The sequence below is a fragment of the Rhincodon typus genome, chromosome 5 (genome assembly GCF_021869965.1).
Source record: "Rhincodon typus isolate 14 chromosome 5, sRhiTyp1.1, whole genome shotgun sequence".
Lineage (NCBI taxonomy): Eukaryota > Metazoa > Chordata > Chondrichthyes > Orectolobiformes > Rhincodontidae > Rhincodon > Rhincodon typus.
In genome coordinates this window covers 95,994,600-96,021,356 of record NC_063336.1, presented here as the reverse complement: position 1 = coordinate 96,021,356, position 26,757 = coordinate 95,994,600, and the positions used below count along the sequence as shown (strand labels likewise).

At 38.5% G+C, this 26,757-nt stretch overlaps 1 protein-coding gene and 1 long non-coding RNA gene across 2 annotated transcripts in view; one reads left to right on the top strand and one right to left on the bottom strand.

Annotated features, from left to right (window-relative positions):
• fbxo25 (F-box protein 25) overlaps window positions 1–26,757 on the top strand; it is a 184,702-nt gene that overhangs the window by 145,933 nt on the left and 12,012 nt on the right. The gene's annotated exons all lie outside the window — the stretch shown is intronic.
• On the bottom strand, window positions 14,420–25,472 carry LOC125483065. Its single transcript, XR_007262055.1, has 2 exons — window positions 25,265–25,472; window positions 14,420–17,236 (listed from the first exon to the last, which is right to left on the bottom strand). It is a non-coding gene; the product is annotated as an uncharacterized LOC125483065 (long non-coding RNA).

The window sequence follows — 26,757 nt, the reverse complement described above, 5'->3', positions numbered from 1 at the left end:
ATGTATGAATTGCAAATCTGGCAGCCAAATTGCAAAATTCAATCATTTTCGAGTATTGTGGACAATTGAAAGGTTAGATATGCCATAATAAGTTAGGAATTCTGATTAACAATACTGATTAGAGGAAGCTTTTTCTGTGAGAGAAAATTCCTAAACAGTCCTGACATCATAAGGACCCTCATCGACTTTTACAGAAGCAACAGGAAAGCATTCTATCTGGACGCATCTCAGCTTGGTACAACAATTGCTATGCCCAAGACCCTAGAAACTACCGAAAGTTGTGAACCCAGCCCAGACCATCATGCAAGCCCACCTTCCATTGACTCCATCTACACTTCTCATTGCTGTGGAAAGGCAGCCAACATCATCAAAGATCCTTCACCCCCACCTCCCCAGACCCCCATCCTGGTCATAATCTCTCCCAATCTCTTTCGTCAGGCAGAAAATACAGAAGTTTAAATATATGTACCAACAGGTTGCACATTCTCCCCGTGTCTGCGTGGGTTTCTGCTGGGTGCTCCGGTTTCCTCCCACAGTCCAAGCATTGGCGACTGGGTGGATTGGCCATGCTAAATTCCCCTTAGTGTTCAGGGATGTGTAGATTAGGTGGGCTATAGGGGGATAGGTCTGGGTGTGATGCTCTGAGGGTTGGTGTGGGTTTGTTGGGCCAAAGGGCCTGTTTCCACACTCTAGGGATTCTCTATGATTCTAAGGTTCAAGAACAGCTTCTTCCCTGCTGTTATTAGACTTCTGAATGGACCTGTCAAATTTCAAATCTGATATTGATCTTGCTTTTTATACGCCTTGTTTGTAGCCGTAACTTTGTACTCCTCACTCTGTTCAATCACCGTATGATCTAAATGTCTTTGTATGTTATGATCTGCCTATCCTGCACGCAAAACAAAACTTTTCACTGTACCTATGTACATGTGACAATAATAAAAAATCAAACCATAAACTTCTGCATAATTTGCAGGTATGTGAATAGATATATAAAAGTTGGCACGTTATATAATTTCACACGAGGTATATGCTTTTGCTCCATTCAATTTTGACTTTTCAGTGAAGATGTTTTTGACTGCCCTATCAAGTAAATCCCACTTGGATCTTTTAATAATTATAAATGAGATAATGGGAATGGGGGCAAAAGGAACTCTCCTTATGCTACTTCCTCCAGGAAGGCAATGGCCTAGTGGTATCATCACTGGACTGTTAATTCAGAGACCCAGATAATGTTCTGGGGACCCGGGTTTGAATCTCGCCACGGCAGGTGGTCAAATTTAAATTCAGTAAAATATCTGGAATTAAGAATCTAATGATGACCATGAATCCATTGCCGATTGTTGGAAAAACCCATCTGGTTCACTGACGTCGTTCGGGGAAGGAAACTGCCATTCTCACCTGGTGTGGCCTACATGTGACTCCAGACCCCCAGCAATGTGGTTGACCTTTAACTGCCCCTCCAGGCAATTAGAGATGGACAATAAATGCTGCCTAGCCGGCAGCGCTCTCATCCCGTGAATGAATAAAGAAAAGAAAGAAGTCCTACATGCTTCAGGGTATGTAAAAACATCTCTGAATGGGTTGATCAGAACCATTCTATATGAGATGTCGGTGTCACTGGCTAGGCCAACATTTAGTGATCATCACTATTTGTCCTTGAGACGTTCACGGTAAGCTGTCTTCTTGCTCCTGCAAGTTAGGGAGACAGTTCGAGGACTTTAATCCAGCCACAGTAAAGGAATGGCAATACGCTTCCGTGTGCTTTGCTTCAAATCTGGTAGTTTGACCAGTCACTTTGCATCCAGAACGTAATGCCTAGTACTTGCCTTTAAAATAAGAAAAACTTTGGATCTAGGCTGTCTTCTTAATATATTTTGAGCATTTGTTCTGGTCCATTACAAATGTCAGGATGATCTGTGTCTTCACAGGGAACTTGAATGTGGTGGTGCTCCCATTTGCTGCCCTTGCCTTTCTAAATGGTAGAGGCAATGGGTTTGGAAGGAGCCTCTGTAAGTTACAGCAGTGCATCTTGGAGACAGCACACATTACTGCAACTGTGCATTGGTGGGGAAAGGAATGAAAGTTGAAGGTGGTAGTTGGTGTGGCAATCATGCGGGTTGCTTAGTCCTGGATAGTTTCAAGTTTTGTGCCTTGTAGAAGACAACAAACACTGGCGAGACAACAGGTGAGTTACTTGCTGCAGAATTCCTAGTCTCTGACCTGTTATGACAGCCACTGTATTTATATGGCTTGCCTAGTTCATTTTGTGACCAACGGTAACCAACAGGATGCTAATAGTGAAGGAATGATGGTAATGCTATTGAATGTCAAGGGGCAATGTTTAGATTCTCTCTTGCTGGAGATGGTCATTGTCTTGCACAAGTATTACTTTCCACTTATCAGCCCAAACCTAGACCTTGTCCAGATGTTGCTCCATTTGGAGATATACTACTTCAGTATGTGAGGAGTCCTGAATAGTGCTGAACATTGCACAATCATCCCCACTTCTGACCTTATAATGGAGGGAGGCCATTGAGGATGTAGTTGAAGATGGTGGGCCAAGGCACTGCCCTAAGAAAGTATTACAATGATGTCTTGTGGCTGGAATGATTGAACTGAACAAGATATGACTCCAAAATATTTTCCTCAATTCCAATTGTCTCTAGTTTTACTTCAGCTCCTTGATGCCACGCTTTGTTGCATAAAACCTTCATGTTAAAGTCCCTCTTACATCAAAACTAGAATTCAGCTCTTTTGTATACATTTGGACCAATGGTATAATGAGTTCAGGAGCTAAGTGGCCCTGGCGAAACCTAAACTGAACATCAGCGAGATTATTCCTTTGCAAGTACTACTTGTTAGTGGTGCTCATCACCTTTCTATAACCTTGCTGATGGTTGCAATTAGACTAATGTGGTGGCAACTGGCCAGTTGGGATTGTTTCTTATTCACAGAATGTACCTGGGCAATTTTCCATTTTGTTAAGTAGATGCACCAGTGTTGTGGTATACTGCAACAGTAGCTAGTGGCATAGGAAGGTTTGGAGCTGAAGTGTTCAGTTATTTTGCTGGAATGTTTTCAGTATCCATAGCCTTCACAGTATCCAGTGTCTTCATCCATTTCTCAATATCAAGTAGAGTCAAATTGGCTTAAGACTGGTATCTGTGACGCTGGGGAACTCAGGAGGAGGACAAGACCTGGCATCCACTTGGCATTTCTGGCTGAAGATGCTTGCAAATGTTTCAACCGTGTTTTTTGCAGTATTGTATTAGATTTCCCCAACAATCAAGGATAGGGATATTTGTGGAGCCTCTTCCTCCTGTCAGTTAATGCATTGTCCACCACCATTCATGACTGGATGTGGTAGGGGCAGAGCTTAGATCTGGTCTGTTGGCTGGTAGATTGTTTAGCTCTGTCCAATACATGCTGCTTTGATTGTTTGGCATAAAAATAGCCCTGTAGTGCAGCTTCACCAAGTGGACACCTCATTTTTAGGTATGCCTGGTGCTGTTCCTGGTATGCCTTCCTACACAATTGAACCATAGATAATCTCCCAACTTGATGTTAATGGTACAGTGGGGAAATAGCAGGCCATGAGGTTACAAACTGCATACCATTGTGTGCTGCTGATGCTCCACTGTGCCTCATTGTTGCCCGATCTTGAGTCGCTAGATATGTTTGGAACCCATCTGATTCAGCATGATGGCAGTGCATAATGGAGGTTGTTTTAAATTTAAAAAGGAACTTTGACTTCACATTGATGTGTGGTACTCACTTCTACTAATAACGTTATTGGCAGAAGTACCTGCAACACGTACATTGTTGAGGAAAAAGTCAAGTAGGTTTTTCCCTCTTTGGTTCCCTCACCACCTGCTGCAAACCCAGTCTAGCAGTCTAGCAGCTATGCCCTTCAGATCTTGACCAGCTCATTCAGTATTAGGCCAATGATCCACTATTGGTTATTGAAGTTCTCCACCTAAAATACATTCTATGCCCTTGTATCTCTCTGTGATTTCTCCAAGTCGTTTTCAACATGGGGGAGTATTGATTTCATCAGCTGAGGGGGGGTGTTTAGGGTTTCTTTGCCCATGTTTGACCTGATGCCATAAGATTTCATGAGGTCCAAAGTCAATGCTGAGGACTCCCAGAACAACTTCTTTCTGATTGCATACCACTCTTGCAACATCTATAGGGGGAGAAGGGGTCAGAATCAAATGCTGCCAGTGGGATTGGACATTCCCTAGGATGGTGATGGTTGTGTCTGGAACATTGTCTATAAATTATGATTCCAGGATTATAACTATGTCAGGTTGTTTCTTAATTATTTTATGGAACAGCTGTCCCAGTTTTGGCTCAAGATGTTGGGATGGAGGATGTTGGAGGGTTGGCAAGGTATATATTTGCTATTGTCACTTCCTGTGCCTAGGTCAATGCCAGGTGTTCTGCTACATTTCCCTCTTTTGTTCAGACTTTGTCGCAGTTTGACACAATTGAGTGGCTTGCTAGGCCATTTCAGAAGACAATTCAGAGTCAGCCACACTGCTGTTGATCTAAAGTCACGTGCAGGACAGACCAAGTAAGGCTGGCAGATTTGCTTCCCTGAAGGATTTTAGTGAAGCGGATGGGTTTTTTAAAATAATAATCGCTGATGCTCACCATTAGACTGACTTTTGATTCCAGTTTTTATTGAATTCAAATTTCATCATCTGCAATGGTGGGATTCAAATCTATGTCTCTATAACATTAGACTGGTGTTCTAGATTACTACTCCAATGACATTACCATTACATTGGAAGGAGCAACAATGACCCATTGTTGAGCATTATAGAATTGTGAAATATTTCAAACTGCATCACCAAATAATATTAATTTTAGAGCCCAGCAATACGTTATAAAGACATAACATGAAGAATATAATTATGAACAAGTAACAAAAGCAGAAACAAAACAAAGAATTCCAGCCTCAGGCGACTGTGTGGAGTTTGCACATTCTCCCCATGTCTGCATGGGTTTCCTCTGGGTGCTCCAGTTTCCTCCCACAGTCCAAAGATATGCAGGTTAGCTGGATTGGCTATGCTAAATTGCCTATAACGTCTAGGGTGGGAAATGTAGCGCTAGTTTAGGGGGTGGAGTGAATAAATGTGGAGCTGGAAAAGCACAGCAGGTCAGACAACATACGAGGAGCAAAAAAAGTCAACGTTTTGGGCCGAAACCCTTCATCAGGATTCGTGGTGGGGGATGGGGGAAGTCGGGGTGTGGGGGCGGGGGGAGAGGGAGTGGTGGTGTTAGGGGTGGTGCAGTGGGACAGTGGTTCAGTGGCTAGCATGCTGCCTCACAGCGCCAGGGAGTTTGTATATTCTCCCCACATCCGAATGGGTTTCCTCCAGGTGTTCTGGTTTCCTCCCACAGACAAAAGATGTGCAGGTTAGGTGGATTGGCTATGTTAAATTGCCCATAGTGTCTAGCATGGGAAATGCAGGGATAGGATAGGGGATGGGTCTGGTTGGGATGCTGTTTGGAGAGTCAGCGCGGACTCGATGAGCCCAATGGCCCTCTTCCACACTGTAGGGATTCTATGAACTACGGTTGCTGGAGATCTGAAACAAACAAAGATGGAAATTGCCAGAGAAATTCAAGAAATTGAAAGGTTCAGTCTGTTTTCTCTTCACAGATGCTGTCTAACAAAAGCAAGAATGGGGCATATTAAGTTGGGACGGTTGCATGTGTAGTCATCCAATTTAGGACCAAGTGGTTTGGTCAGAGTGTCTATTAAGTTATAAGATGTTACGACAGAGCATAGCGACTTACGGGTCCATCTACAAAAATTCTCTTTAATTCCTGTAATAGGACATCCTAATTTTAGAAATTAGAAACATTTAAACTAGACTATTAAGGGTTGGTGTTAGGAAGGACTTCTTCAAAGGACAGTATAAACCTGTACCACCACTGTTGAGGCTTGGTCAGTTGAAAATTTCAAAACTGAGATTGAAAGATTTTTGTTAGGTAAGAGTGTCAAAGACAGGTAAATGGAAAAATGATGTAAATCACACTTAGTTAGATTAAATGGCAGATTATGCTTGATAGATCTGAATGGTCTTCTCCTGACTCTGTGTTCCTTTTCAACCAAAGAATTTAGACATGTAAAGTCATGAACAAAATAAATACGTAAAATAAAATTAGTTGTAGATCAGTGTAAATGGGAGTAAGCCATCAAAGAATGAGTGTGTGTTAGTGAAATAGCATTACAGCCTGCTAGTGAAGAAAGCAGATGAATTTATGAAACAGTCAACACAGTATTCAGTTGTATGACAAAAATGTCTATTAATTATTGGGCATTATTGATGAAATAGAAAATAAATCTAAGAGCTCCTTTTAGATTTCTCTTCAATCACTGGGTTATGAGATGTGGGACTCCTACAGCAAACAACTCCAACAAGTTGTGTTGCAAGTACATTTTAGACCACTGAAAAGCTGGACTTTTCTGGTTGTCAGCAGTCTTGTTGAGGCTAGTAAATGTACTATTCCACCAGCAGGTATGCCGTTAAGGTAATGATAGCATGGTGCAGCACTATGCTATCATGCACTATATTTTCATATTATTTTCATAGCAAAACATTGACAAAATATTTTGATACAAGTCCGTGCACACCTGCTGGTGAAAAATCCACAATTAGCCTGTGTCTTACCTGGATTGTTGAGTGCTCACTTTGCAACTGGTTCACAGGAAGACATGTTACATATTGTAAAATAAACGGGTGGCATGGTGGCTCAGTGGTTAGCTCTACTGCCTCACAGCCCCTCACAAAGACCCAGGTTTGATTCCACCCTTGGGAGATTGTCTGTTTGGAGTTTGCATATTCTCCCCATGTCTGTGTGGGTTTCCTCCTACAGTTCAAAAATGTGCAGGCAAGGTGGATTGGTCACACTAAATTGCCAATAGTGTCCGGGGATGTGCAGGCAAGGTGGATTAGCCATGGGAAATGCAGGCTTGCAGGAATAGGGTAGGGGGCTGTGTCTGGGTTGAATGCTCTTTGGAGGGTCAGTGTGGATCTGATGGGCAAATGGCCTGCTTCTGCAGTGTAGAGATTCCATGAGAAGTGTAAGCAAATGTCTGATTCCACCTGAAGTACTGTGTGCATTTCTGTAATCTAATCATTTGAAGGAAATTACTGCTTTTCAGAAGATACCAAAATTATCAGGAAAACTTCAGAAAGTAGGGCCTGTTTCCTTGGAAAATGAGGGATTTTATTTTAATCAATTTGCAATTTTCAAGACTATGGTAGAGAATTAACAAAGTACATTGTTTATGATGACTCAAAATGAAGAAAGAATGTGAAGGCACATCAAGTGTGGAATTTCACTCCAAATCTGGAATGGAAATGAGAAATGAGTTGCCACAAATGTCCACTGAAAGACGTGAGACAAAATTTCAAAATTAAGGCATGGGTGTTTCTCTAGGAAGAAGGGATGAAGAATTGAGAGAGATGGCTGAATAGGTTAATACCTCAAAATAACTTCAGCTGGTAGGGCCCAAAATGTTTTCCTCTGAGCTGAAAAATCGTTACAGTCTGATTACATTATTTATGACATTGACAGGTAAATAAGCCAGATTTAGATTCTCTAGTGCATTGGTGATTATTTTTTCACAGTGTTTACTCATTAATAAGGTTCATTTAGATTTTAACTGTCTGCCAACTATTTTAGTCACTGTAAGAGCTGGTAAACGTAGTTGGCTCGACAGCGAGTTTACAGCATACAATGATGCCAACAGCAGGGGTTCAATTCTTACACTGGCTGATGTTACCATAAAAGACCCTCTTTCTCAACTTCCCCTTTTCCTGAGGCACAGTAACACTCAGGTTAAACTGTGCGGAAATTTCTTAGTTACATTTGACAAACTTGATAAGTGGTAATGAATTTGTAGGCTCCATTTTAAAATATTACTTTTTTCACCCATTGGCAGCTCATAAACATAAACAAACAACTAAAGACATGCAAAATAAATGATCTGTCATAATTTCAGTTTTAGTTAAGAATTAAGTGAGTTCCTTTCAATGAAATGAAGTTGGAAATGGGACCTGCACAATGATAGTGCCACCTAGTGATGGGTGCGCATGGTCTCATGAGCACTCAGTCACAGGTATAGAAAGCATTTAATAGCGGTCATACAAAGATGCATGGAGACGTAGCATGCTCGCAGTTCTGAAACCTCATATATATTTACGATCTTATTCTTTGATGCGTACCAAGCATTTATATTTTCATGTATATTTTCAAGTTCCAGCCATTTAAGAAGATGTATTTAAAGCACATTGAACATATACTACAAAAAAATTGTTGAGTATGGCATTGAAGGCCATAATTCAATCAAAGGGCTTCATACTGTATTATATTCTATGCATTATAGAATCATTGCTCTTGTGGTTTATTCTTAGAAATCCCAAACTAAATTACAGCCCTGTAACTCCGGTTGAAGCAACTTGTTTTTTAACAGCACATGCATAGGTACGAAACTTGAAAATAATGTTTTTATAAATCCAAAGGTACGAAGCTACAAAATAGTGGAAGAAACACTGAAAGTGTTGGAGAAACTCAGCAAGTCTGGCAGCATCTATGGAAACAGAAAAAACAGAATTAACATTTCAAGTTTCTAGAGGAGTCATATTGGACTCAAAATTTCACGGACAAACTAAAAATATATAAATGTACAAGCCAAATGTAACAATGTTATAATCCAGTAACAGTAGCATCTGATGAATGGAACATTATTTTGTTATGAAATATGAATAAAATAAAATACCTCATTGTCACTTATTAAAGAATGCCTCATTAGGCAGGAACAATTCTGTTGTCATCAGGAATTCCTAGAGTTTATGACACAAACCCGTCTCTTAAAATAACTTTAAAATGGAAATGTAGCCAATAATCATTCAAAATTCACGTGTCTGATGATGTAAAGCAGAAATTATATCTTGGTCAAATTAAATCAAAGGTGGGCAGAATTTCTCATAGGTCTCCCAACCATAATAGTCCATGTCTACCTCCTTCTCCAGATTTAAAACCAGGAATCTTCTGCCTCTTGGAACTTATTTCCTCCAACTGACTCTGCTTTCTCTCTCTTTGTCCTAGGTTTTCCCAGCTGCATCCTCTATTTTTCTAGCATGCTAGGAAGACTCTAGAAAAAATATCTTCCAATTTAACAGTTTTCAGTTGCGTGGCAATAATGTATATGCATACAAATTAGGAGTAAAAGTAAGCCGTTTGTTTCCTCAAGCCTACTCTGCTATTCAATAAGATCATGGCCAAATTGTTTGTGTTTCAAATTCCACACTCCCTTCTAATCCTGACAATTGATTCCCCAGTCTAACTACCGCCTATCTACTGACACCTTAAAAATATTCAATGATCCCTTACTTCCACTTTCTTCTGAGGCAGAAAGTTCCATAGTTGCACAAGCCACCGAGAGATAAAAATTGTCTCCATTCTCTTTTCATTATGGTTATCCAATTACCAGTGAAATCTGAAAGCTTTCTGTTTCTTCCTTGTAAAGGATCCCAATTAGTCTCCATGGGCTATCCCCATTCTCTGTCAGAGTAAATTTATTCTTACATTTGAACAATTTTTCCTTTACCTTCATTCATTATTTTTAAACAAAAATTATTGTTATGGGATCGAAAACAACAACTTACATTTATAGGTCTTACCAAGACACTTCACAGGTACATTATAAAACAAAATATAACATCAAACTGTATAAAGCAATATTAAGTCAAAGACATAGGTTTTAATAAGTGTCTTAAATGTCAGAAGTAAGGTAGGTAAATAGAGAGATGCAGGGATGGTCTTCCAGATCTTGGGGCCCAGGCAACTGAAGATATAGCCACCAACGATTGATTAAAATCATGGACCCTCAAGAGACAAGATTAGAGGAACATAGATATCTGAGAACACTAGAGCTGGAAGCAATTTCAGAGATAGGGAGGGGTTTTAAAACAAGAATAATATTTTTTAAAATTAAGACATTGCTTAACTGGCAGCCGACGTTGGCCAGCAGGCACATGGGTGATGGGGAATGTGATGGTGCAAGTTAAGAAATGGCCAGCAGACCTTATGGAAGTAGAATGTGGAACAAGAGCCGGGAGTGTCTTGGAAATGTTGAGTCTTTAACCAATAAATGTCTGAATGAGAGTTTCAGTAACAAACAGATGATCTGAGACACAGGTGAAGTTGGATGAAATAATAAAGGTGGAAATAAATGGTCTTTCAGTGTGAATATGAGGTCACAGGCACATCTTAGAGTCAATTGTGACACAAGGCTGTGAACTGACTGGCTTATCTCAGATTGCTTAAAGGGACAGGGATGGAGTTGGTAGTGTGGTTTTGGAAAAGGTTTGGTGTCAGCACGTTGTCTCAGACAACCCTTACCTTGTACAACATACTAGAAGAGGCAAACACCACAAGGTGCAAGAGTGGTCATCTGGGAAAATACCACAGAAAATAGGGTCTCTTTTTTAAGGAAAGAGGCAATGATTAAGTGGGTCCTGTCTTCCTTTTCATAGAACATATTATATTGCAGTGCTGCACAGGTGCCTTCCTAACCATGTTTTACAACATGTTAGTGACTGTATTGTTGCCTTTTCTTGCTCTAGTCTGAACATGGAAATCTCATAATCTTTGCTTCTAGCTTCAACCCTTCCCTCCCCTGTTCATGATCCATCTCCAAATCTTATTTTCCTTCCTCAACTACTCTGTCTCCATTTCTGGATATAGGCTATCAACCAATATCCACTCTAAGCCCACTGACTTCAATAGCACCTCTTGAAGGATTCTAATCCATTTTCACTGTTTCTCCATCTCCGGTGCATGTGATCCATCATATGTCTTCTTTATACCTCATTTGAGGAAACAATGTTGTTGACGAGATCTTCAACCAGATTATTCCATTCCATTTCTTGCACGTCAGTTCTCAAACCTTCACCTTCCTCTAAGAATCAAAACATGGTTCTTCTCATCTTCCTTTCCACCCCACCAGCCTCCAAATTCAATGGATCATCCTCCACCATTCTGCCATCTTACCCAAATCCGCAAACATTCCTTTTATGTGAAACAGTGATTTAATTCTTTCGTAGACATGTTGCTCTTCCACATTGGAAAGACAATAAGCAGATTTGGGGACTGCTTTGTAGAACACCTAATTTCAGACTGCAAGCATAACTCTGAGCTTCCAGTCACTGGTCGTTTTAATTCTCCTTCTTCGCCATCTCCACTCTACCATCTGTTCTGGACCTCCTACACAGTTCGAATAAAGTTCAACATAAGTTTGAGAAATGAGGCCTCACCTTCAGATTAGGGATATCACAGCCTTGCTACCTTATCGCTGAGTTCAATAACAATGAATCTTAAGTTGCTTTTGGATGGCTATTGTTGTTAATGCCATGTCCATTCACATCTTTGCAGTTCCATGTTTTGTTTCTTTAATGCCCTACTGTCATCTTTTGCTTTGCACCATGCACTATTTTGTCATTAAACTCATTTGCCTTTAATTTTGCCTGAATATAGTGTAATACAAACAGTGACATTTTGGGCAGTCCCTTTCAGGATGAGGTCACATAAAATAAAAAGGAGTAGATAGAACTGGTATGGCAGGGAATAAGAATACTTCTGTTTCCTGAGTTCTCTGGTGGAGTTTGCTTTCAACATTGTGGAACTAACTGCAATTAAGCACGTCATCTGATGTCATTGAGAATACTGAGGATGGTTGTATGCTCCAGCTTTATGACCCTTCTGAACTATCAGCTTACCCTGATTCTCCTAACGTACTGGGCAAACTGCTGATAGTGTGATCATTGATCATTTGCTTCTTATGTCAGACACCTTCCCCGACTTCTATCCTCTCCTTTAATTTCCTATCAGACATTTAGGAATTGCAACCAGTCCAGTCGGAAAAGTCCAGTTGAGGCCCAGAAGACATCAATTGGAGTTTAGAAGGTGGCAGAAAGTCACTGGCTCAGTACTGCTGGCCTTTGTTGCAGAAGTAACTCTCTGAAACAATGGAGATTGGCTCAGTATGTCTCATGAACTGGAAAAGTGCCCATCAGTCAATGTTGGAATGTAAACCTTGGGAATCCAGAAATAGCATGGCCTCAGGAGATGAGATTAAGCAACCTTTGAGGAAGTCCAAGTCAGTGTGGCTTTTGAGGGAAGTTGGGTCTTCAAAGTAAAGAGTTGAAACCCCTCAGGAGGAAGACAGAGTGATATGAGATGTTGGTGATTCAGTGGTAGTGAGGTTGATGGAAGTGTATTAGAAAGGGTGGTAGGAGTGGGTGACGCAACAGTTTGAGGGATAGGCTGCCTAGTTTGCAGCCAAGATTTTGAGTCCTTGAGTATAGTCTGTTGCCTCTGGGATGCAAGTGTTTGGGAGGGCTGAATAAACTTCTGGAAATGGAGGATGCACAATCAGTGGTTGAGGTTCATGTGGGAATCATCAACATTTTCAGGACAGCTTGAAGATCTTGCAGGATCGTTCCAGGAGTTAGGGAAAATGTTGAAACATAAGATCTCCAGGATAGTAATCTCAGAAATTCTGTCTGTGCCATGACCTTCACCATTTAGGCAAAGGCAGATCAGGGAGCTAAATGTGTGGCTTATATAATAGGAAAGGGTTATGATTTTTGGGAGATTGGGATCACTTTTGGGAAAGGAGAAAGCTGTTCGGAAGAGATGGTCTTCACCTGAGCAGAAATGGAACTAATCATCTGGCTGAGAGATTAAATATTGTAGTGGAAATAGATTTAAACTTGTACGCCAGGTGGGTCAGTCGACGAATGAACTAGTTTGAGAAGAAGCAGCGAGGGCAAAAGAGAAGAAATGGTAAACAGGGAAAAGGAAGTGAGGGAAGGGTTGAATGTTGACAGTGAACAAAGAAATGGTCACATCCCAATGGGCAAGAAAGAGATAAGGGCAGGGTTAAATTGTATGCATAGAATGTAGTGAACAAATTGGGGAACAAGAAACAGAAATTGCTTTAGGAGGATATGACAAAGCAGCATTAACAGAAACATGGCCCAAGCCAGAACAGGACTGGATACTTAACATTCCGGTTTATAAGGTTATTAGTAGAAACTGGATGGGTAAAAAGAGAAGAGGTGTAATGGTTTTGGTCAAAGATAATATCATTACCCTTGAATCAGATGCAGTTCTTGAATTAGAATCTATTTGGTTGGAGATGAGAAACAGGAAGGGAGCGGTGACCTTGATAGATATTTATTACAGACCTCCAAACAGTGGGGAGGAAGTAGAAGTGGCCATTGTTGGCATGTTATGGAAATCTGCAGGACAAGTAGGATTGTGATAGTTGGTGATTTCAATTACCTTGGGTAATTGGGAAAAAGGTAGAGTATGGGGCACAGAAGGGGAGAAATTCCTACAATGAGACAGGAGAAATTTCTGGAACAGTACACTTCCAGTCCTACCACTGATGGAGCTGTGTGGGTCTGGTCCTAGGAAATAAGGCAAGCCAAGTAGAGAACGTCAGAGTGAGGGAGCATTGGAAATAGCAATTATAATATGATAAGGTTCAATACTAAATTGGGTTTTCCCAGCAATTTCTGCTTTTGTTTCTGATTTCCAGCACCCACAGTTCTTTGCTTTTTTGCGCTGTGTTTTACTACATTTTGGTTGTTAATTTATACTTAGCTTGTGTTAAAGGTAAAAACTTAGGTATTGTAGATTGTTTTAACTTTCTGACTTTCTGAAGTTTTATAAAATGCAAAATCATATGGTTATTCTCTAAGTAAGTATTTGGGTTTTCAAATTTTGTCTATTTTGAAATTAAAAGTCACTGGTCTCTAACTGGATCATAAACATTGAACCTGATCTGTAATCGCTACAACCCCAATAGGAAAATGCTGATGGTCATGCACAATCAGGATGCTGGATACATTGATTGACCCATGTGTCAGGCTTGATTCATGGTCAAGGAATTCAATCCAAAATGGTAGTGGGCATTAAGCAGAGTTTGCCTACCATCTTGGTCACATTGCAGAATCAGAGACAGCTTGAACAAGTCAGAAATGTTGAAATCTCTACCATCAGTATTTGTAGTTCCACACACAACATGCATGGAAAAGTGCCTGTTACCATAGCAACATGGGCTCCTTGGGTTAGATTTGATATCTACGTCCTTGTCCTATGTGTGGTGGAGGTTTGAGTGCTGTGGGTCAGGTCTGTCTTCCTTCAGAGACCTGAAGGAGAATAAACTGAAAAGACAGAGCTGAAGTAAATTAAAATTACATCTATTTGCCATATTTCTGTAAAAATACACTTTTCTTTGTGATCATGAAGTTGAGCTTGGTAGTTTTCATATTGTAATGAAAGTTCTTTTACATCTCTAAGTGTCACCAGAGATAGTTGAGTATTGAGGCAAAAGTGATTTTTTATTTTTGTCTTGAGCAATTAAGTTTTGCCTCTTTCTCTTGCTCTGATAATTCACTTATTTGCTGCTATGGTCTGGTTAAGTATTTCATGATTTGCAGTCGTTAATGGCCTTTATACAGCAAAATAAATGTTATTCCTTAAATTGTCAAATATATCATTGCATAGCATTATATTGCTGTGTTTCTATTCATATTTAAAATATTTCATTTGGGAAAATACAATCATGCAATGATTGTCAGATAATGAAATGAATGGTATTTTGAGCAGACAAAGATACCATGATCCTTCAAAACCACAGATTAAGTCAGTACCGTTACTTATTCACAAAAGCTAATGAAATTATTACTTGTTACAGTTGAATACTGGCAATGCATATTTTTTCTGATGATATCTTTGTAAAGATAAGTAAAGTAAGGGGTAGATATGCAATGTCAAGTATTTTAAAAATTATTACTCACAATACACAGAACAATTCTTAAGAAATAAAAACCCGGCATGAAAAGTGGTCCAATGTTGGCTATTAAGATTTTTACGGATACTATTAGAGTAAAAGTAAAAGCTTCTAGTGTTCCTAAAGAATATCAAATGTGAGATTGAGGATGATCTTAAATTTCAGAAAACGTTGAACAAAAAGGATATAGAGAGATGTTAGAAGATGGAAGTAAACTAGGAACAGACATAGAAATAAATTGGAAAAGTTTCTGTAGATATGTAAAAACATTAATGGAAGAAAAGAGATTAACAACAGTAAACATCTTTCTTATAGGCAGACAGGTAAATTGCAAGTGGAATAAATAAATAGCAGAAGCAATAAACAAATCCTTTGTATCCTTCATGTTAGAAGACACAAACAGCATTATAGAAATAATGAGGAACCAAGTGTTTAGTGAGATTGAGGAACTTTTAAAAAAAAGTATTAGTACAGATAATGTACTGGGGAAATTAATGAAGCTACGAGCTGACAAATCTCCTGAACTTGATGGCATATGTCATAGGAGATGGCTACAAAATTAGAAGTTGCATTTTGATCTCTTAGCTTTTTGAATCATCTCTAGGGATAGGAAATAACAAAAACAAGCCTGTTATTCAAGAAGGGGGAGAGAAAGCATGACTTGTGGGATCGTAGACAATATGTTTGCATGCATTGAAGATTGGCTAACAGGCAGAAACCAAACAATCTGAATAAATGGCACAATTTACTTTAACAAACTGCATTGTGGTACTGCAAGGATCGGTTATTGGGGCTCAGTTATTTATAATTTACATCAACAATTTGTTATGTGTTCAAGCTTGCTGATGATACAAAGTTAGATGGGAAAGTAAGGTCTGAGGAGGTTGCAAATCAGCTACAAAGGGACATGGATGGGTGAGTAAGTAAAATTGTGACACTTGGACATAATTTGGAGCCAGATGTATTTATTCATTTTGGTAACAAAAATAGAAAAATAAAATATTTATTAAATGGCAAGAGTTTGGAGATGTTGGTTTTCAAAGGGTATTCTCATACACACAATTCTCAGGAAGTTAACAAGCAAGGTACAGTACGAAATTAGGGGAAAACAAGTGGAATATAAACCTTTCTTACATGGGCTTTGGAGTATAAGAACAAAGAAGCCTTGCTGCAATTATATAGGACCTTGGGGAAACCACACGTGCAGTACTGAGAACAATTTTGGTTTCCATACCAAAGGAAGGATACACTTCTCTTCAAAGGAAGGTAATAAAGGATCAGTAGACTGATTTTTGGAATGCAGGGATTCTCCTATGAGGAGAAATTCAGAGGACTAAGCCTATTGCCTGAAATTTAAATGAATAAGAAGTGATCTCATTGAAAGATATATAGTTCTAAAGAGACGTGACGGGATTGCTACTAGAGAGGCTATTTTTCCAGCCTGTAGAGTCCAGACCCAGGGATCGCAGCCCCACTAGGAAGATTTAGCCATTAAGGATTGAGATGAGGAGGAATTTCTTCACTCAAAGGACTGGGAATATTTGGAATCCTCTGAACTGGAGGGGTGTAAATGCTCAATCATCAAGTACATTCAAGTCAGAGATCTATGGATTTTTAGATGTGTTGACAATCAAGCAATAGGAATGTTGTGCAGTAAGGTGGAGTTGAGGTAGAAAATCAGCCATTATCTTACTGAATGACAGAGTAGGCATAGAGGGCCAAATGGCCTATATCTGCTCCTTCCATTCTTATGGTGCATTTGGCCCACCATGTCTGCCACTTTTTCAGAAGCTGATGATAAAATCGGTTCTTTTTTCATTTCTGCAAAATTTTGTGGCTCGTTAAATGGAATCATTTTGTATATATTTCTGCATACAGCCATCATGGTGAATGATAGCGCTGCTGTATTGTCTCCATTTTGCAGAATTGATTATAATAAGGTTTAGACTTAGCTTCAGATTCAAATTTCTGCGCACAAAGTTTCAGAATTTAACAGTCTGCGTTAGCTAAAGGCCGATTGCCTTTACCAGGACAAATCATTAGTGCAATTGTAATGGCAGCAAAGCTAATTGGTTTTTAAAACTTTAAGACAGCAGGCGTAGTCCAGGAGGTGATCTGACAACATTTACCATCAAATACAATCTCACTTTCATGGCCTGACTGTGAAAATTCTGTATCCACTTCTTATCAGGCGCCTGTTTTAAAGTTAGTTAATGATTTCTGCTGAAGTTGCATTTGTCGTGTACTGTAGTAGGACATGCTGAAACCTAACACGCCAAGAAATAGAGCTGTGCCATGCATCAATGTGTCTGTATTGTTCAGTGTCACTTTGCTGGCAGATCGAATCTAAAAGACAAAAAAAAACTAGTTAGTTTCAATTTTAAAAAAAGTTTTAGGCAACCACTTTGAAATAGATTCTTGTTTGTAATGATGAACAATCAATAACTCTACTCTTGCCTACAAATAATTCCAGGTAACATAGAGCCCGTTTTTCATTCATAATACTAAGATCAGTCAGAGTGCCAAAGAGTCTGCTGGGCAGGCATCTGTGCTTTCCGGTAACCACGGATAGGACATTTCAACAATAGAAAATCAGTACTATTTTATTCAGCATGTGTTGCATATTCAGGACACACCATTAAATTGTTCAGTTATTGTGACACAATGCAACTCAATGTTCGAATGAATACTTTAAAACATTAAAATATTTCAACAGTGGATTTTTGAAACTTCAAACATTAGTTTTCTATGGACAGAACAAATGCAGGTAAGTGCATTTAATCTAAGCAATCATGAGGGCAAATAGTATGTTGGCCTTTATTGCAAGGGGATTATAGTATTTGAATAATAAGGTTTTGCTACAACTGTATAGGCCTTAGTGAGATCAAATCTGGAATAACGTGCATAGCATCAACCTCCATATTTGACCTCCACATCTGAGGAAAGATATACTTACTTTGCAGGCAGTAAAGCAAAATTCAACTGATTGTTTTCTGTAATGAGAAGGTTGTCCTATGAGACTGGGTAAATTGAGCCTATATTCCCTGGAATTTAGAAGAATGAAATGTGATCTCATTCAAAGCTACAGAATTCTGAAGAAGTTTGACAAACACAAAAGTTGTTTCCTTTATTGGGGGGCTCTAGAAATTGAAGAAAAGTTTCAGTTTCAGGATTGAGATGAGAAATTTCTTCATTCAGAGAATTGGGAATCATTGGAAATGTCATGCCTCAAGGCTTGTGGATGCCCTCATTTTTGAGCATATTTAAGCGTGGAATAAACAGATTTTGGTTTCTTTGAAACCATTATGGAGAGGAGCTGTTCAAAGTTGAGATCTGGCAGAAGATCCACCATGATTTTATTGAATAGTGGGGCTGGCTAGAGTGATTGTATGGTCCAATCTCACCCATGTTTTGCGCTATTTTAATTTATTTATGCATACGTACATTATGAGAGCTATCAATGAATTATCTATGATGTTTCATCACCCTAAGTAATTCATCACGATAAAAACAGAAAATTCTGGAGAACCTCAGAAGAGGCCTAGAAACTGATGGTTTCTATGCTGTTGAGAAAATGGGAGGAGCAAGTGGAACAGATTACCTCTAGGAACAGGCAAAGGGAATGCTAATGGAAGTAAAGGGGAGATAGAGATCCAAAACAGGTATTAATGATATGTGTTAACAGTTCTGATGAGGGCATACACATGGAAACAAGACATGCAGTGGATGGGGTTGGCACTATAATCAGGATGAAGGACAATGTTTGAATTTGATCCTCCATTTTGATTACAACCACCTACCCCCAACCCTACATTTTGTTTGCTTAGGTTTGCTGTCATCAAAGTTTACCTATTTTTGCTATTAGCAGCATTTATTTATCTATATATCCCTTTAACTGCCAATAGTACATTCTTTGTCTTTTACTATAGGCACTATCTGTTCCAACTCAATCCCCTCCCTTATTATCAAACAGCATAAAAATGGTCATTTTTGGCCCTCTTTAGTTCTGAAGAAGCATCATATTAGACTCAAAATGTTAACTCTGTCACTCTCAATACAGATACTGTCAGATACTCTGAGTTTTTCCAGCATTTTCTCTTTTTATTTCAGATCGTTAGCACCCATAGTACTTTGCTTTTATTAAATTATTACTGTTTGTCTGCTATTGATTTAATCATACAAAGGCACAGAGCAAATTAGGTGTACTTACCATAATGTCCATTACTGGCTCTGACAGCAATGATGATTCAAAATTGAATAAAACCATTCTTACACACCTTATAGAAAGCATTATAAAATAAAATGTGAGGTTTGTAGTGAAATTGTAAAGGAATTATTAATAAATGCATTTACAATTTTTCTACAAATGGCACATACTAAATCTGAACCTTTTAACAGTGGGGCCTCGTAACTTTGTGTTTCTCTTATTTGAAAATAACTTTTCACAACCAATAAGGTGCATTTAAGCTGCATTATTTTTTAGAAAAAAACAATTTCCAAGACATTTGTGCTTCTATTATTTTATCACAGAAATTACAGGAAATGATTAGTTATTATTTTACTATGATGAACGGAAATATGACAAACTTCATATATTTGCAAAAGCTGCTATATAGAAACAAAACTCCATAAGTTTGCAGTGTTATCCACTGTTGGTGAGTGTGATTGGCTTCATTAGCTAAAAACTGCAGCCAGGCTCAATGACACAAACCATCTTGTTTCACTTCTTGATATCTCCCTGCATGTAGTTTCAAGGGAACTTGTCAGTGCTGTGGTTCCACTAAACTGGTAATTTACTTGTGAGGCAAAGAGAAAATACCAGGAATTTCTGCATGTACAGCTTTTGTTTCTAAGGGTTTTGCAATGTAAATCAGTCCCCATACATTTGTGCCATCCAATCTTACTTTCATTATTGCATATAGTCAAGTTGTAATTTTAATATAGCATCCATTAACTAGCAAAAGAGGCAACACATTTTTACCCATCCAGTCTTGTATTCAAATCTAGTTGTCATCAATACATCACTTCTGCTTGTCAATTGGTTGCACTGTAAATAAAATATATGGCTGGATGCTTTGGAGTGACCTATATTTCAAATTATAACTGAGAGAACTTTGTAGCTCCAGTTCATTCATTTTATGAAGTGTTGAATTAAAAAGGAGTTTGCAATCTAATACGCGTAAACAAAAGTGGGAAATCAAATGCACTAGATTGATTCTACTGTCCTCAGAGAAAACATCAAGACTTGAAGACTGGCATTAGAATCCCAAATTTCCCTGCAGATTTAAAAAAAAGTAGGTATCCCTGGCTGGGCCAGCATTTATTACCCATTCATTAAGTTAGCCACATTACTGTGGGTCTGCAGTCACATGTAAGTCAGAATGGCAGTTATCTTCTCTAAAGGACATTATCGAACCAGATGGGCTTTCCCTGACAATCAGGATTGGTTTTGTGGTCATCATTAGACTCTTAATTCCAGATTTTTTTTTTGACTGATATTCTACCATCTTCCATAGTGGGATTCAAACCTGGGTCCCTAGAACATTACCTGGGTCTCTGGATTAATAATCTAGTGATAATACCAATAGGCCATCACCTCCCCCTGCAATGTTACTGCTTCAGATCATATCATAGAATCTCAGAATTCCTACAGTGCAGGAAGAGGTCATTTGGACCACCAAGTACGCACCGACCCTCTGAACAGCATTCCATTCAAACACAGTCCCACACCTGATTTCTGTAACCCCACATTTACTTTCGCTAATCCACCTAGCCTGCACATCCCTGGAAACTATGGGGCAATTTGGCATGGCCAACCCACCTAACCTGCACATCTTTGAACTGTGGGAGTAAACCAGGGCACCTGGAGGAAACTCACGCAGACACAGGGAGAATGTGCAAACTCTGCACTGACAGTTAACCAAGGCTGGAATTGAACCCAGTAACCCTGAGAGGCAGCAGTGCTAAACACTTAGCCTCCAAATGTAACAGGATAGTTTGGAAATAATTTGAATATTAACACACTTCAAATACTTTGGTTCCTTAAGTAAACCAAATTTAAACCAATCTGTATTTTTCTAAAATTTGATAAAAAGCTTTTGTATTTACAAACACATGATGTAATTGTGTCAGACGTGGTGGTCTTGTGGTGCAAGGTCATAGCAATGTGAAATACATTGAACCCATTTATTTGGCCTGCTACTGCTTGAGTCACTTATTTGCCTTTGGCCTACTCCATGGGAAATGAATAATTGTCCACACTTCCTAAATTATTCTCAGTTAGGTTTTTGTGATTGTCTAGATTGAAAAAAATTCTGTTCTGTATGACAGCAGATAAAAAGACAGATAGCCAATTTAAATCAAAAGAAAGTGGGAAACAACATTAGGTTAAAAGCTTTATGCGTCCAAAAGACTGTTAGTATGACGAATTAAATACATCTAATCTCCAACATAGCTTTACCAATTGACAAGAAACACAGCAAAAGAAGGACATTATGTATTGACAAAAAATGAATTCAAAGAAATTTGAATGGTGGGTCTAAATTGATGACGTAATTTAAACCAATGGAAATAAGGAGACAATTTCTGAAGTGGCTCGAATAAAACAGGATCTCTTTGTGATCCAAATAAAAACAGCTCACACAAACTTGCAATGTTGCTGTATCAGATGTGACAGGACACTTTGCTGCTTGTAGACTTTCAGTAGAAGGCTTTGATGAGCCAACCATCAGAGTGCTAATGCACATGGAGATGCTGCAACCTGTCATTTTCCGTGACTATGGACATGAACTGTATAAGCACACTCAGGTATTGAGGAATGGCTGATAGGTCAAGCTCCTTTCCACAACTTGAAACTGAACTTGAGAAAATTTCAAGAACATTTCCAGGTTGGCACTAAACAGACAGAGAAGATCAATCTTTTATGGTAAAGAAAGAGGTTATTGTCAGCAAATTGACGTGGGCCTCTCTTGCAATGCAGTGATAGTGTCCCTACCCAAAGGAAAAAAAAGGTCATTTGGGGAATTGGGTCCATGATGGCTCTCTGTAGAGCAATGCAAACAGTCACATTCCTCTACTCCATCCCCTTAGTACTGAAAGTTTATTTGCTTCAAATCCTCACCGAATTAACTGTTGAAGTCATTGATCATCTTTATGTCTACCTCCTTTACAGGCAGCACATTCTGGATCATCATCACTCACTGTACAGGAAGTTCTTCCTCACAAACTCCTGCATCTCTTGATCCAAAACTTTAAATCTGTCCTCCATAATCCTTGCACCATCAACTAATGAGAACAGATTACCTTTATCTATATTCAAACCTGTTATATTCTTCTACATCTCTCTCAAATATCCCCTTAATCTTCCTTGTTCCAAGGACAACAGCCCCTGCTTCTCTAATGTAACCTTATAATCAAAACTCCCCAACCCTGGAAGCATTCTTATGAATCTCTGCACCCTCTCATTGATTCTCACAATCTTAATAAAGTATGGTGAGCTGAACAGGATGTGAAATTCTAGTTGTGACTCAACCAGAGCTTTATGAATGCTCAACATCACTTTACTGCTTGTTTACTCAAGGCCTCTATTTATGAAGCTCAAGAACTCATTGCTTTGCTAACAACTTTTTCAATATACCTTGCAACCTTCAAAGATCTACGAACCTGTAGCTCCAAGTCTGTGACATCAGTTGTTGTCTGCAACATTGTCAGTGGAAAGTTGTCAATTTGAACTCTTTCTTCAAATTCGCTTTCCAGAGGCTCTTAATCAAAATAGTGCAGACTAAGTTCAAAACTGTACTTGTAGAAAGGAAATATTACCAATATCCCTTGGTGGAGATCTGGGACTTCTGCTCTGTGAGTTGATTGGGGAGGACACGCATTTTGTTTGAAATGTCTCTAAGGGATTAAAGTCTAAAAATACTGGATATAACTAAAACTTGAGTTTCTCCACAAAAGTGTCCTGGTTGACATTGAAATTCTGATCTGAGGGATTTCCTGAAACAAGTCTTGTACTGCTACACTAATTGTTGTGTGTCATCTACTCTTGGTTTCCACAGAATTGGATGACAATCTATTATTGTGTAAATCTTTTCTCATTGTTTAATTTGCAGCAGCAATGGACATAAGAATGTCTCAAATATTGGCTGGGAGGTCATCATGCTGTTTGTGCATACGTGCTATTTGCTAAAGGGATTTCTAAACCTTATTATGCTTGTCATGGAGCAACTGTTTTTTTTTGTGGATGCATTCTATAAAAGCAAGACGTACCTGGCATAATGCTTTATCAAGTTTTGATGACAAGTAATGTTTATGGAGGTCATAGATGGACTTTTTTTTAAAAAGAGTATTAAAATTTGCAGAAATGCTCATCCAAAAATCAGGTATTTAATTTTTTTTCACAATGAAGACAACATATCGCAAAGGTATATTGTGTATTTACAGTGTAGCTAGAAAATTTCAGTTGTGCCTGATCTCTTTGTACATTACTGCTTTTGTTTGTTTGCTTCTGTCTGCTCTATTTGTTTTACATTTTGCCACTGAGTGAAATCTATGACTGGTTACTAAACAACAGGTGACCCAAAACGCTCTAGAAAGGACAGCGTAGTATTATGCTTCTGGAAGTTCGTTGCCAGGAGTTGATGTCTTATAAGCACTTGGAAAACATAAGAAAGAGAAAAAAAACTCAGACAGGCAAAATTAAATAACATTTATCTAAACTAATAAATGTTCTAGAGAGGCAGTAGATGTTGCACAAATCATGGTGTGAAAGGTCTAATGTGCAAAGAACTGTCAGTGATGGAAAACTGGAGTGGTGAAACTGCGTCGGTCCTGGGGTCTTATACAAAGATAGGAGCTGCAAATTGGTGGAAAATTTTGACTTATCTGTTTAGCATGTAATTTTCCCTGAGTCTACCAACCATAACTATATTCCTAGGACATCTGCAGGACATCGAGTGAAGGTGAGTTTAATGTATCTGTAAAATGTACCAAAGTTCATATAAACTTAAAAGACTTGAAATTTTTGCAACTTTGTTAATCATCAAAAGTATTGTCAATTATCATTGGTCAAGAGATTAGTGACCACCGTGCTCTTTGTAAGGTAGGACATTGTTGATTATTAATAATATCAGCACTTTGTGGCAATATAAACAGGATTACAATGTGACGGTTAACAATATTTATATGCAAAGTGTGATATTCCAAAAAATAATGAGCTTTGTGTTACCTTTAGAAAGGTTTAGAAACCTTTCTAAAAATGTTTGAAAGGAATACTAATTTCTCACTCAGATAAAGAATGCCACTAACACGTTAATAAAGAAATTAATGACGTGATGCCATTCCTGAGATTGCCAGAATTTATAAATTTTCTTAATTTATTACTGGCAGTGAGCTTTAAAAATTCCTGATTCTCTTTCCAATGTTAAACTTTCATCCACCTCTCTGGCTTTCTAATGCAAAGCAGCAGTACTTACCTTTTGAGGAAGACTGTGTTAAACTAATCAGTACCACAAAAGGAGCAACACATTCAAAATTTTATAGTAATGTTATTGTTATCCATTGTAAGTTACTGTAACAAAATAGTTGACCTTGTTACATAAACTATGTCTATAAAATCCTACGCATTACAAAATTCTAATTTATTATTATATTTTACCTGCAATAACCATATTCCCATCATAACTGTCCGTCCTCAACTTTGCCTACAAATTGCTTAGCATCATTTAAATTGGTGGATGTAATTCAAGATATTGCAGTAGCAACCATTCATTATTTGATTTCCTTTTTGTGTTCTGTATAAATCAGATTTCAACCTGAATCTATTTAAAATGTAAGCCAGGAGGAAAATGCCCAGAAATAAGACTACCCTGCGCCTATGCCACACAGATGAAATGGACACTTTAAAAGCTGGGTGCTTTTATATTGTGCTATTAGTCAAAACAATAGAAGCTGTCAGTGATATCAGTCATAAATGACATGTAGTGTTCCATTAGTTGTCTAACACTGATGGCATCTTAAGTGCAGTCAGGAGTACCTCATGCTGAGCATCAAGAATGGCCTGAATGTGGCACGATATTTATTTTAGCTTTAAGGCGATTTGCACCATTTTCCATAATTTCAGAAAATATGTTTATATAATTCAGAATAAAATTTGCAAAAGCTCAGCTAAAAGCATCAGGAAAGATCATGGAGTCTCACAAAAGTTAGTTTAATTTATCAACATAGATTTTATCATTGTATAACATAACTGTGTATACATGTGAATTCAGTAATTTTGACATGCAAGAACTAAAAGTTATTATACAAAACTAAAATACACCGACTTAAACTTCAGACAAGTTCTTCACACTCAAACTGTCCCTTTCCAATGCTCACCTGCAGTAGTCTGATGTATCCAGGTATCACTGTTCGTAGTGGAATAAACATTTTCGATCAAGTATTTCTTTTTTGATGCTGTAGAGATATTGGTGGTTGCAACTGAATTATATTTTTAGTGGGATCTTTTGATTACAAAATTTCAGTCTTTTTGCATTCAGATTAATATTATTTAACAAAACAGTAAATTACACTGTAATGCACTCAATCGTCTTGTGAGCTCTTTATATACAAGCTTCAAGTAAGAATAAACTGGATAAATTGCATGATCTGTCACATGTTATCAATCTGGGGTGCTTATATGTTGGCGAAAGGCCTTGAGCTAGAAGGCTAAGACTGTCTGCAATACATTTACAGAGATAGGCTCAGCTTTATCTGATTTTACACAATGTTGATGTTCAGAATTGAAATATAGGACATTGTGCCTAAATGCTGGCAAAGAGCCAGCACAACAACAGAAAATTAGCCCATCTGTCTCATTTTCTTTATTACTGATTACCCACCAATGCTAGTTGCAACCCTTGAGGTAATTCAGTGGTCACGGTGGGATTGAGTGTTGAGTGTAGAGTTGGGCAGAGATTTTCAGAATTGGGCTTTCAGTTGGGAAAGAATAGGATGTTTCTGATGGTATTGTTAGTCTGTGGATTTAATTTGGAATCAGAAGGAGCATTCCTGGTTTTCCTGGCTCCACGTTAAAGGAAGTGGAAAAATCTTAATCTAATTTTCAGATTGCAATCTCCAGCAGTACCTGAAGAGTCTGAAGAATCTGACTGCAGCATAGGTTAGAGTTAAGGTGACTAGGAAGAAAGCCTAACCAATATTACAGAAGTCTGCTTCAGGCATGGAATGAGAGCTTGCTGTGTACATGACAGATTGAACTTGCAATAGATACTCGTTTCATCTGTGTGGCATAGGTGCAGTGTAATCTGATTTCTGGGCATTTGCCTTCTGACTTATGTTTTAAATAGATTCAGATTGAAATCCGATTTATATAGAACACAAAGAACTTTTAAAATAATTCTGCATTTCTACTAGACAATCATATTTTTAATTTGATAAAGTTGAACCAGTGTGGCCAGAAAATGGATAGCTACAGAGCTTATCGGAATAAGGATAGTGCACTTACTGAAGTAGAAGGTGTCACATGTGAGACTGGTTAAGGAGGTAAGAGCCCATGGAATCCAGGCAATTTAGCAAATTGCATCCATAACTGGCTTAGTGGCAGGAGGCAGAGCGTGATGGTCAAATATTATTTTTGTGACTGGAAGCCTGTGTCCAATGGCACACCACAGGGTTTGGTGCTGGATCCCTTGTTATTTGTCAAGTAAATTAATGATCAAGACACGAATGTGAGCTTGGAGATGACATGAAAATTGATGGTGTGTAAAAAAGCAAGGGGGAAAGGCTTAGACTACAAGACAGCATTAATGGACTGATCAACCAGCCAAAACAGCGCCAAATGGAATTTAGTTTGGAAAAGTGTGACGTGATGT